At 45.5% G+C, this 13440-nt stretch overlaps 1 protein-coding gene across 1 annotated transcript in view; it reads left to right on the top strand.

Annotated features, from left to right (window-relative positions):
- UNC79 (unc-79 homolog, NALCN channel complex subunit) overlaps window positions 1-13440 on the top strand; it is a 191532-nt gene that overhangs the window by 27926 nt on the left and 150166 nt on the right. The gene's annotated exons all lie outside the window — the stretch shown is intronic.

The raw sequence follows: 13440 nt of genomic DNA, 5'->3' as shown, positions 1-13440 counted from the left end.
GAAATACCCCTTTTAATGATACTTGTACTGAAAGGAATCCTTTTCTATACTGATGACAGAAGTACTGCAGCTGGTGGCCCATACGCCCTGAAAATGGAACAGTTTGCTTGCCAAATCATTCTATAACTATATGTGTCAATAATGGCGCCTTTGATATTTTCCCTACTACGATTGCACTTGACTTTTGCAGCTGCTCCCTGGCACTGAGCTCCTCTGCTTTTCTTGTTTGCAACCTGTATTTTCAAGGCCCTCTCCTGCTGTAGTTGTCCACATCAGTTTATGAATGAACCTAGATCCATAATGTTATTTATCTGCCCACGCTGCCTCTTTATCGTAACCTTTCTGTAACGTAAAGTTCCACTCTGAGCAAGAAAGTGGAAAATCTGGTTTTCATGGAATATATGTTAATGACATTTTGCTGTTTTTATTTTAGTTTCCCAGATGGCTATTTCCGTGTATTTCTGTTTTTGTTTTTCAACTAACTAGAAACCATCAGCAAGCTGCTGAGGACAGATTTGTTATTTTTCCTTTTAGTTTTAGTATTTATATGTCAATAAAATTACTTGGGTGTTAATGTGTCGCACTGTCCTGAGCGCTCACAAACCCTAATCAGATTAAAATAAGAGCAATGGTAAGATCAATTGTCATCCGCATACCTACTTGCTGTTGGTTTCCATACAAGTGCACAAAGTGAAAGCACACTGAAAAGCTTAACAAAAACAGCAAATAGTGAACAAATGTATTTTTAAGGGGATGAATTTTATCTTTTCCTTTTATAGGTCAATCCTTACTTCTATAATTTGACATAAGCTGGGTTTGTTTAAGGCATTATAATGGTTTGATGTAAAAAAATAAAAAATGATAGTAAAAATGTAGATGTCACAGCACACCTGTCGGGTGACCCGGAACCAGGGTCTCCTTCTCTGTCCCTAATACTTGAGGACACCCTAGCTTGCCCTAATCCCCGGGATACGTCTGAAGGTGAAGATGCCGGGGCCTCCACCCTTGACTTATCTCCTGAGTCAGCCCTCTGTCTGTTCTCTTCCTCCACCCAGGGAAGAAGGGCGCTATTGTGCATTGTAGTACACCAACCCGACAAACAAGGATACACGGACAAGGGATAACAGAAAACTCCAGGCATACAAAATATTCACTCACATATAACAGAGGAATGCACCTGGGTGTGGAGGTAGGGGAATAAACCAAAATAGAGGATAGAGAATTACCACACATACAAACCAAGCAACATTTACTAATAACTGTTTCAACTCTCCTTCTTGTCAGGAACACCGCACTACACTCGCTCACTGAGCCAGTGCGCATGTCCTGAGTACAAAAACAGTGCTCAAAGATACCTGTGTAGCAGGGCAGCAGCGGTGACAATGCGTGCTTCAAACTATCAGGACCTGAAGCATATGACTGCTGGGGGCGTGGCCTAAGCTCCACAGAGCTAGGAGCTGCAGGGAAACTCCTAGAAAGGTAACTACGGGACAATTTACCAAGGGGCATAGACAGTGGCGGAAACCAGATCAAGCCGGGGTCAATGCACGAGATAGCAGGACAGTACCAAGGGTTAGACAGAGCGGATAGTCAAGACGTAGCAATAGATCAGAAAACCAGACCGGGCAATAGACGGTACAATAGGGGCAAACGGTAGCGGAGTAACAATAGCCAAGCCAGGAGGTCAGAACCAGAGAAGACTACAGTACCTAAGACGTGAGACGAAATTAAGAGTGAGGGGACAGGCCGGGTCATACACGGGAATCAAACAAGCAATGCAGTACACGCACACCAGGGGGGTCGGTCAGACACACAGCCAGAATAACAGTACAGCTGACAGAGAATGCTAGTCTGGAGTGAGTATAAATACCCCTCCCAGATTCAAAGAGAGGCCGGCAAAAGTTAACCATGTCCTATCCATGACAGTACCACCCTCTTAATGGGGGCCACTGGACCCCCAGGTTTCTCAGGGTATCTGGCTTGAAAAGCCGGCACCAGTCGATCAGCGTGCACCGAACTGGCCGGAACCCACTACCGATCCTCAGCGGAATATCCCTTCCAATGGGTAAGGTACTGAAGTCTCTGGCGCACCCACCGCGAATAAACAATGCGCCCTACCTCGTACTCCAGTTGACCCTCTACCAACACTGGTGGAGCCACAGATGAGGGATCTTCTCTAACTGTCCCCACAGGTTTTAATAGGGACCTGTGGAAGACGTTAAGAAATTTTGAAGGAGGTGGGCAACTGTAATCTGTATGCCACCGGGTTGATCACCTCTACAATCTTGTATGGGCCAATAAATTTGGGGCCCAACTTCATAGAGGATATTTTAAGTTTGATGTTACGGGTGGACAACCAGACTTTTTCCCCCACTGTCAACGCAGGAACCACCCCCCTCCTTCTGTCTGCAAAATGTTTGAACTTCTTCTGGGCTTTGGAGATGTTCCCCTGCACCTCCTTCCAGAGGGTTTTTAATTGTTGTACCTTCCCCTCGGCACCAGGGCAATCCGAATCCATACGGGAAAATTCCCCAAACTGCGGAACAAACCCATAATTAACCTGAAAGGGAGACTTTCCGGTAGACTGATTAATCCGACAGTTGAATGCAAATTCTGCCATGGGTATTACCTCACACCAGTCTTCCTGTCTGGAGGAGGCCAGGCATCTCAAAATCTGCTCCAATGACTGGTTGGTGCGTTCAGTTTGTCCGTTGGGTTCCGGGTGATAGGCAGAGGAGAATGACAACGTGACCCCCAACTTTATACAAAACGCTCTCCAAAACCTGGCCACAAATTGCACACCCCTGTCCGACACCACGTTCACAGGCACTCCATGCAGTCGAACAATGTGCTGTATAAACAAGCGGGCCAAGGTTTCAGCAGATGGTAATGGCACAAAGTGGGCTTGCTTAGAAAATCTATCAACCACTACCCATACCACTGAGTTGCCCTTGGAAGGTGGAAGATTAGTGATAAAGTCCATGGACAGGTGTGTCCATGGTTTATCCGGAATTGGCAAAGGCACCAATTCCCCGGCCGGCCGGACCTGAGAGCTTTTAGAGAGCGCGCACACCCCACAAGTATTCACAAACTTTTTTATATCAGTACCCATAGAGGGCCACCAAAAACCCCTAGCTACTGCCCCCCCGGGTAGCTGCAATACCAGGGTGTGCACTTAACACAGAATCATGAAATTCTTGAAGGAGTGTGGGACGGAATTGTTCGGGTACAAACAATTTAGCTGGGGGTTTATTCCTGGGAGCTTGTGCTTGTGCTTCCAGAATCTCTCTCTGTAACTCAGAGGAGATTTCGGCTACAACCACTCCCGGTTGAAGAATGGAGGAAGGAGGTTCTGGAGGGGACACAGAATCAAAACTTCGGCATAAGGCTTTCGCCTTTACATTTTTAGACCCTGGTCGGAACGTGATGGTAAAATGAAATCGAGAAAAAAAAAGTGCCCACCGAGCCTGTCTAGGGGTCAATCTCTTAGCAGACTCGATATAGGCCAGGTTTTTATGATCAGTGATGACCGTAATGGGATGAGCGGCCCCCTCCAAAAAATGCCTCCATTCTTCGAAGGCCAATTTAACTGCTAACAATTCCCTGTTACCGACATCATAGTTTCTCTCGGCCGAAGAGAACTTCTTAGAGAAAAAGGCACAGGGTTTGAGGTTAGTCAGGGTGGAGGGGCCCTGTGACAATACTGCCCCCACCCCCACCTCCGAAGTGTCGACCTCGACGATAAAAGGTCTTGACGAATCGGGTTGTACCAACACAGGGGCTGTAGTAAAACACTTCTTTAATGCCAGGAAGGAATTTTTTGCGGCCACGGACCAATTTTTTACATCTGCCCCTTTAAGAGTGAGGTCCGTCAAGGGTTTCACCACCTGCGAGAACCCTTTAATGAACTTCCTATAATAATTAACGAAACCCAGAAATTTCTGCAACCCCTTCAGGTCATGAGGCTGCACCCAATCTGTAATGGCCTGAACCTTCTCTGGATCCATGCGGAATCCCTCCCCGGATACAATTACACCCAGAAAAGATAGTTCTTGCATAAAAAATGAGCACTTCTCAAGCTTAGCATACAAATGGTTCTCCCGGAGTCTCATAAGAACCGTACGCAGATGGTGCAAGTGTGACTGACTGTCCTCAAAGTAAATCAAGATGTCATCCAGGTAAATGACTACGTAACGTCCAATCAAGTCAGAATAAACAACATTAATAAAGTTCTGAAAAAATGCAGAAGCGTTAGTGAGGCTGAAGGGCATAACCAGGTTTTCAAACAGCCCCTCAGTTGTCAGGAACGCAGTTGTCCATTCGTCCCCCTCCCAGATCCTTATAAGGTTATAAGCCCCTCGTAGATCGAGCTTAGAAAACCATTTGGCCCCCGTGAGTTGATTGCATAGATCAGGAATCAGCGGGAGAGGGTACGTGTTCTTAACAGTAATTTTGTTCAGTTCTCAAAAGTCGAGGCACGGTCGCAACCCACCATCTTTTTTCTTTACAAAGAAAAACCCCGCTGCCACGGGTGAGACCGAGGGCCGAATATGCCCCTTGCGAAGGCTTTCTTTAATGTACTCTTTCATAGCTTGGCACTCAGGCCCGGACAAATTAAACAAACAAGCCTTGGGTAATTTGGCTCCAGGTACTAAATTGATAGCACAATCATATGGTCTATGTGGTGGGAGCGCCTCAGCCTCGCTTTCGGAAAACACATCTTTAAAGTCTCTCAGGTACTCCAGAATACCCTCCAGACTGACAGATGACACAGATACAGATTTTATCGGATAGACAAAAGGAACCGGGTTACAACACAGACCAATATCATTACATCCCCATCGGGTGATCTCCCCCTTCACCCAATCAATAAGAGGATTGTGGCGTTGCAAACAGGGCAATCCCAATACCAGTCCTGCAGGCAGATTATTCATAATGAAACAACTTAAATTTTCCACATGAGTGGAACCCACTTTCATAGAAAAACTTCAGACATAAAACAAATTCCATCCCGGGTAAGAGGGGATGAATCCACAGCCACAATTTTAACAGGGTCTTTTAACCTGACTGTCCCTATCTTATTAAGAGTCACAACTTGGGCATCAATCAGATTAATGGAGGAACCACAGTCGACAAAGAGGGTGGTCAAAGATACCTGTGGAGCAGGGCAGCAGCGATGACAATGCGTGCTTCAAACTATCAGGACCTGAAGCATGTGACTGCTGGGGGCGTGGCCTAAGCTCCACAGAGCTAGGAGCTGCAGGGAAACTCCTAGAAATTTAACTACGGGACAAGTTACCAAGGGGCATAGACAGGGGCGGAAACCAGATCAAGCCGGGGTCAATGCACTAGATAGCAGGACAGTACCAAAGGGTTAGACAGAGCGGATAGTCAGGACATAGCAATAGATCAGAAAACCAGAACGGGCAATAGACGGTACAATAGGGGCAAACGGTAGCGAAGTAACAATAGCCAAGCCAGGAGGTCAGAACCAGAGAAGACAATAGTACCTAAAGCGTGAGACGGAGTTCAGAGTGAGGGGACAGGCCGGGTCATACATGGGAATCAAACAAGCAATGCAGTACACGCACACCAGGGGGGTGGGTCAGACACACAGCCAGAATAACAGTATAGCTGACAGAGAATGCTAGTCTGGAGTGAGTATAAATACCCCTCCCAGATCCAAAGAGAGGCCGGCAAAAGTTAACCCTGTGAGAACAGGATCTTAACCATGTCCTAACCATGACACTTCTCATATGAACACTTCTCCCTCCGTTAGCCATGCAGCAAATGCTAGCTCTGACAAGGATTTGCAACACAGCCCAGATTATAAAGGGGAAAGGAGTGGCTAACCGAGCTCAGCTGTGAGCACAGGGATTTCCAACATGGCTGATTAACGCCTGTTCTGCAAGAAGGAATAAACACCATTAAAACGAAGGCAAAGTGCTTTTTATCAGCGCTGGAGTAGGAGCAATCAGACGCTGCAGTCTTCTGGTTCCACACTGTCGCGGTAACCCTGTGACAATAAATTAATAAAAAAAAACAAAAGAAAAAAAATCTAATTGGTTGAAACACCAGATTTAAAGGGCACTCGTCACAAGTTGAATAGTATAAACTGAAATATTAACTGTGGCCCCTTAACATCAATATTTTTATCTGTTGTATTTGATGGATTTTCTTCTTTCATCATTTCTGTGCCCATCTTAACTTCTTGCTTGTGAGTGGCACTCATGTCATGGGATCTCTAATGTACTGTGGTTTCGTACCCGGCTGGGATCCTGTGGGTCATTCTCGTGCTCCATTTATATCTTGCCTTGGATGATGATGTTGATGATGATGACTTCATGGCTCCACTGATGAGGACAGAACCATCAAGACACCAGATAGAGTGATAAAATGTGTATAATAATTGTAATAATGTATAGTGATAGTATATAAGGTATAATTGTACTTGCAATGTCAAATAAAATATAATGTATACAAATTGCAATAATTATTTATAATATATAATTGTATATCATGCACAGTGCCTTGAAAAAGTATTCATACCCCATGAACTTTTCCCTATTTTATTCACATATCTACAAACTTAAATGTATTTTCTTGGAAATTTTCTGTGACATTAATACAAAGTAGCAAGTATTTGTGAAGTGTTAAGGAAATGATACAAAGTTTTGTAATAACTTTAAGAATATACAGTACAGACCAAAAGTTTGGACACACCTTCTCATTCAAAGAGTTTTCTTTATTTTCATAACTATGAAAATTGTAGATTCACTCTGAAGGCATCAAAACTATGAATTAACACATGTGGAATTATATAATTAACAAAAAAGTGTGAAACAACTGAAAATGCTGTATGTCTTATATTCTAGGTTCTTCAAAGTAGCCACCTTTTGCTTTGATTACTGCTTTGCACACTCTTGGCATTCTCTTGATGAGCTTCAAGAGGAAGTCACCGGAAATGGTTTTCACTTCACAGGTTTGCCCTGTCAGGTTTAATAAGTGGGATTTCTTGCCTTATAAATGGGACTGCGACCATCAGTTGTGTTGTACAGAAGTCTGGTGGATACACAGCTGATAGTCCTACTGAATAGACTGTTAGAATTTGTATTATGGCAAGAAAAAAGCAGCTAAGTAAAGAAAAACGAGTGGCCATCATTACTTTAAGAAATGAAGGTCAGTCAGTCCGAAAAATTGGGAAAACTTTGAAAGTGTCCCCAAGTGCAGTGGCAAAAACCATCAAGCGCCACAAAGAAACTGGCTCACATGATGACCGCCCCAGGAAAGGAAGACCAAGAGTCAACTCTGCTGTGGAGGATAAGTTAATCCGAGTCACCAGCCTCAGAAATCGCAGGTTAACAGCAGCTCAGATTAGAGACCAGGTCAGTGCCACACAGAGTTCTAGCAGCAGACACATCTCTACAACAACTGTTAAGAGGAGACTTTGTGCAGCAGGCCTTCATGGTAAAATAGCTGCTAGGAAACCACTGCTAAGGACAGGCAACAAGGAGAAGAGACTTGTTTGGGCTAAAGAACACAAGGAATGGACATTAGACCAGTGGAAATCTGCGCTTTGGTCTGATGAGTCCAAATTTGAGATCTTTGGTTCCAACCACCGTGTCTTTGTGCAACGCAGAAAAGGTGAACGGATGGACTCTACATGCCTGGTTCCCACCGTGAAGCATGGAGGAGGAGGTGTGATGGTGTGGGGATGCTTTGCTGGTGACACTGTTGGGGATTTAGTAAAAATTGAAGGCATACTGAACCAACATGGCTACCACAGCATCTTGCAGTGGCATGTGTTATGAATGAGTCACCGAGGAGGAAAAACAAAAACAAACTAAGCCCCAGAAAACCTGAGAGGTTGGTAACTAAGCGGATTACAGACCCCTGATCCTATCCACACATCTAGCAGTAGCCGTGGAGCATACCTACGATGATCCAACACTTTCTGATATCAAAAACCCTGAAGTCGCACTCTGGTATATTCTGAAGACAGAGCAAAAAGAGACCAATCTGATCAGGGACAAAAAGCAAACTGGCATAAACAGAGACATAAGAATGGAAATTCAGCACAGCCCCAGCAGGGGCTGGCTGACCACAAAAACTAAGTAAACCAGACCAAATCTCAAGAGAAAAATAGCAGAGCACACTTAGCTTGAGAAGGCAGGAACAGAACTGGAAACCAGAACCTCAGGGCATTGAAAAAATCACCAGCACAAAATTAGGGAGTCGGCTGTCTTAAATCCAGTCAGAGACTCCTGATCTCCACTCACAGTCCTCCTCCTCAGGTGGCAGGTCTCTGCCATTTAGATCTGCTTTATTACTTGCTGTCACCAACAGAGGGAGCCCGGATGGAGAACTCACGACTCCTCTGTCAACACAGCCAGCTCCACCACCCTCACTAGAAGCCAGAGGTAAACCAGAAAATGAGTTCACAACAGGCATGCTATTCCATCCGGTTTGCGTTTAGTTGGACCATCATTTATTTTTCAACAGGACAATGACCCCAAACAAACCTCCAGGCTGTGTAAGGGCTATTTGACCAAGAAGGAGAGTGATGGGGTGCTACACCAGATGACCTGGCCTCCACAGTCACCAGACCTGAACCCAATCGAGATGGTTTGGGGTGAGCTGAACCGCAGAGTGAAGGCAAAAGGGCCAACAAGTGCTAAGCATCTCTGGGAACTCCTTCAAGACTGTTGGAAAACCATTTTCAGTGACTACCTCTTGAAGCTCATCAAGAGAATGCCAAGAGTGTGCAAAGCAGTAATCAGAGCAAAAGGTGGCTACTTTGAAGAACCTAGAATATAAGACATATTTTCAGTTGTTTCACACTTTTTTGTTAATTATATAATTCCACATGTGTTAATTCATAGTTTTGATGCCTTCAGAGTGAATCTACGATTTTCATAGTCATGAAAATAAAGAAAACTCTGAATGAGAAGGTGTGTCCAAACTTTTGGTCTGTACTGTAAATACAGGGTAATCTCAGAGGAAAACCTGTTACAGGCTGTAAAAGGGGTGTAGGTTCAAATTCTAGCAGGACAACAACCTTAAACATCCTGCCAGAGCCACAATGGAGGGTTTAGATCAGAGCTAATTCATGGATGTGAATGGCCCAGTCACCGTCCAGTCCCAAATCCCAGAGAATCTGTGACAAGACGATTACTGATCACAGACGTCTTCATCCAATCTCACTGAGTGAGAGCGAGTGTGCAAAGGAGAAGGGGCAAAATGTCACCTCTAGATCTGCAAAGCTGGAGAGACAGACCCCAAAATACTGCAGCAGAGAAAGGAGAGACAGACCCCAAGTACTGTAGCAGGAATTACAGTGACAGGTGGTCCCTACAGAGTATTCACTTAGAGGGGCTGAATGCTAATGCCCCTCACAATTTTCACATTTATATTTTTAAAATATTTAGAAAACCAGAAAACCTCATATCATTCCCTTTATACGTCACAAATACTTGTTACTTTGTTTTGGCATCACATACAATTCCAAAAAAAAAAAACATCTAAGTTTGTGGTTGTGAGGTGAAAAATCTGGAAAAGTTCATGGGGTATGAATACTTTTTCAAGGCACTGTATGATACTTATAATAGATTATACTGTATAATAATTGTAATGTATAATATATGTATATTACTGTACATAATATGTACTAAGGAATAATAATTGGAAGAATGTATCTTTTGATAATTGTAATAATAGAATATAATAATGGATAATTATAATAATTATAGTAATACATCATGTACCACTCCAGTTCCTAAAAAGTTGTGATGCTGTGTAAATTGTAAAGAGAACCAGAATTCAATGATTTGGAAATCCCTTATATCCGTATTTTATCACACACAATACAGGGCGATGATCAGAAGTTGTATGTTGGACGTTTTTCCCATTAGCTAATTTAGAAATTGATGGTAGTGACACATCTCAGAACAGCTGTCCCGGGACATGTCCACCATCGTGTGCAGCCTTCCCTGCTCTTCTTACAACAGTCCGTAAACATTGAAGGAGACAGTCTGTAGTTTTGGGAGAGGATCGTTGTCCCCTTTTTATCTGATGTTGTATTCACACTGCTTCTCAGTTTCGGGGTCTTTGATGGATTTTTCATTTCAAAATGCGCCAAATGTTTTCTGTTCCGGACTGCAGGCGCCCTCTTCTGCTGATATGGTTCACCAATGTCATTCTGAAATATACAAAGTCTTCACTGAAATAGAACAACATCAGCCCCATCCAGACAACGTCTATCACTTCTCTATAATGCTCAGCATCAATAGTGTCATGTGTGCGCTGCGCCTGCTATAGACACTAGTGCATCCCTGTACATCAGAGATGCAGAACTGTGCTCTGCTAACAAGCTTGGCGGTCCCTCTCCTCCTGAGTCTGCAGGACACGGCTTCTGGGGTTTCTGTGAAGAATTTTACATTTTCCCCTTCTTCCCAGAGCCATAACTTTTTTTATTTTTCCATCTGTAGTACAGCTGATCCTCTTGTAGCTGTATAATTTTTAACAACGAGGACACCCCCGGAGTCACCCTGACGTAAGGTACAAAACTGAGGATGTTGACCGTACACACAAAAGAATGGAGACTCTCCTGATGACTCTTGGCGGTGATTATTTAATGCGAATTCGGCCAGAGGAAGGAAAGTAGACCACTCCTCCTGGTTGTCGGACACAAAGCATCGTAAATACTGTTCTAGATTTTGGTTCATGCGCTCAGTTTGTCCATTAGACTGTGGATGAAACGCCGATGAATGTGACAACTTGATCCCCAACCTTGAGCAAAAAGCTTTCCAAAACCTCGCCACAAATTGCGTACCCCTATCAGATACTATGTCAGACGGTACTCCGTGGAGTCTGACCACCTCCTTCACAAATACCTGAGCCAACGTCTTAGCATTGGGCAAAGAGGACAACGCCACAAAATGCGCCATCTTTGAAAAACGGTCAACCACCACCAGGATGACCGTGTTCCCTGCCGAGGCTGGCAAGTCAGTGATAAAATCCATGGAGATTTCTGTCCATGGCCTATTGGGTACCCCCAGAGGCTGTAGCGTGCCAGCAGGACGGGTTCGGGGTGACTTAGCCCTAGCGCACGTGATGCAAGCTGCCACGTACGAGACCACGTCCTGCCGGATTTTGGGCCACCAGAAACGACGCGATACCAGCTCTAAGGTGCCCTTCACCCCTGGGTGACCAGCCAGTACCGAATCGTGGTGTTCCTTCAACACCTTAGGCCGAAGATGCAGGGGTACAAATGATTTGTTGGCGGGAAGTCCTGGTGGTACCTCCTCTTGGGCCTCGGCAATCTCCGCCTCTACCTCAGTCGTGAGAGCCGAGACCACTACCCCTTTCTGGAGGATGGGTACCGGCTCTTCCCGAGGTTCTCCCCCCGGAAAACACCTAGACAAAGCATCCGCCTTGGTGTTTTTAGCCCCGGGACGGTACGTCACAAGAAAATTGAAACGAGTAAAAAACAATGCCCAGCGAGCCTGCCTAGGAGACAGACGCTTGGCCGACTCCAGGTAGAGCAGATTCTTATGGTCGGTGATAACTGTGACCTGGTGAGCCGCCCCCTCCAAGAAGTGTCGCCATTCCTCAAAAGCCAGTTTGATGGCCAACAACTCCCTGTTGCCGATATCATAATTCCGTTCGGCCGGCGACAACTTCTTGGAGAAGTAGGCGCATGGATGCATCTCGCTCAAGGACGAGCCTTGAGACAGTACTGCCCCCACTCCCACCTCCGACGCATCGACCTCTACCACAAAAGGTTTAGACACGTCTGGTTGCACCAGAATGGGGGCTGAAGCAAAACTATTCTTCAGACGCTCAAATGCACGTATAGCCACCTCAGGCCAGTTCGCCAGATCGGCACCCTTTTTTGTCATGTCCGTGAGCGGTTTGGCGACAGTCGAAAAGTGTTTTATAAATTTCCTATAATAATTCGCAAACCCAAGGAACCGCTGGAGTGCTTTCAGACTCTCCGGCCTCTCCCATTGCAACACCGCTTGCACCTTAGCGGTGTCCATTTTAAAACCAGCTGCGGACACAATATATCCCAAAAAGGGCAACTCCTGGACAAAAAATAAACATTTTTCCAGCTTAGCATAGAGCTGGTTCTCCCGGAGCAACTGTAACACCTGCCTAACATGCTGCAAATGAGTGTCCCGATCGCTAGAATAAATGAGGATATCATCCAGGTATACAATCACAAATCTCCCCAGGACATGAGCAAAGACATCATTAATAAAATGTTGGAAAACGGCAGGCGCGGTGGTCAACCCAAACGGCATAACCAGACTCTCAAAATGACCCTCAGGAGTGTTAAACGCCGTCTTCCACTCATCCCCCTGACGGACCCTTATGAGGTTATACGCCCCCCTGAGGTCCAGCTTGGAAAACCATTTTGCCCCCGCTACCTGGTTGAACAAATCCGGGATCAACGGCATTGGGTAGGGATCACGGATAGTAATCTGGTTTAACTCTCGGAAATCCAGACACGGGCGTAACCCCCCATCTTTCTTCTTAATGAAGAAAAACCCCGCGGCTACAGGCGAGGACGAAGGCCGGATGTGACCTTTGCTCAGACTCTCCGCGATGTAGTCTTTCAGAGCTTGTCTCTCAGGACCAGAAATATTAAACATCCTGGCCTTAGGTAATTTGGCCCCGGGTTTTAACCTAATAGCACAGTCATAGGCTCTATGTGGAGGCAGTTCTGAGCAACCCTTCTCAGAGAAAACATCCGCGAAATCCTGCAAAGCCTCCGGCAGGCTGGGCGTCACGGCGGACACACATGTGGCCAAGCAATTGTCTTGGCAGAAACCACTCCATTGTACTATGTCCTGAGTTTTCCAATCAATTACCGGGTTGTGCCTGGACAGCCATGGAAAACCCAGGACCATTTGAGCTGGGAGATTACGGAGGACCCTACATGTAACCGACTCAGAATGTAGGACCCCAATGTGGAGTTTCACCTCTGCCACAAACTCAGTAATCTCCCCTTGAGGGAGGGGAACAGCATTAATGGTCACCACCTGTATGGGGTGAGGAAGTTTTTCAATCTTAAACCCGGCGGTGTGTGCAAACTCCTCATCTATGAGATTGGTGGCGGAACCGCTATCCACAAACACTGATATAGGTAGCTCTCTGCCGGCGATAATAACCTTGGCAGGGAGCATACATTGAGATACCATCATGGAGGATATGCATACGCTCAGTTGGGTCTCCTCCATACCCTCTGAGCTTAACAGTTTTCCGCCGGTGTGACCCTCTTAGGTAGTACCGGGCAAACGTTAACATAATGACCTCCTTTACCACAGTAGAAACATGCTCCGGACTTCCGGACTCCCGGAGCGCGAGGCTGAACCTGTGCCACGCCAGCAATCTGCATAGGTTCAGGGGACTCATCTACTTCAACCACACCTGCAC

The sequence above is a fragment of the Dendrobates tinctorius genome, unplaced genomic scaffold (assembly GCF_039654945.1).
Source record: "Dendrobates tinctorius isolate UK_male_01 unplaced genomic scaffold, ASM3965494v1 ptg000058l, whole genome shotgun sequence".
Classification (NCBI taxonomy): domain Eukaryota; kingdom Metazoa; phylum Chordata; class Amphibia; order Anura; family Dendrobatidae; genus Dendrobates; species Dendrobates tinctorius.
The sequence above is the reverse complement of the archived record's forward strand: the minus strand, read 5'-3'. Positions and strand labels throughout refer to the sequence as shown.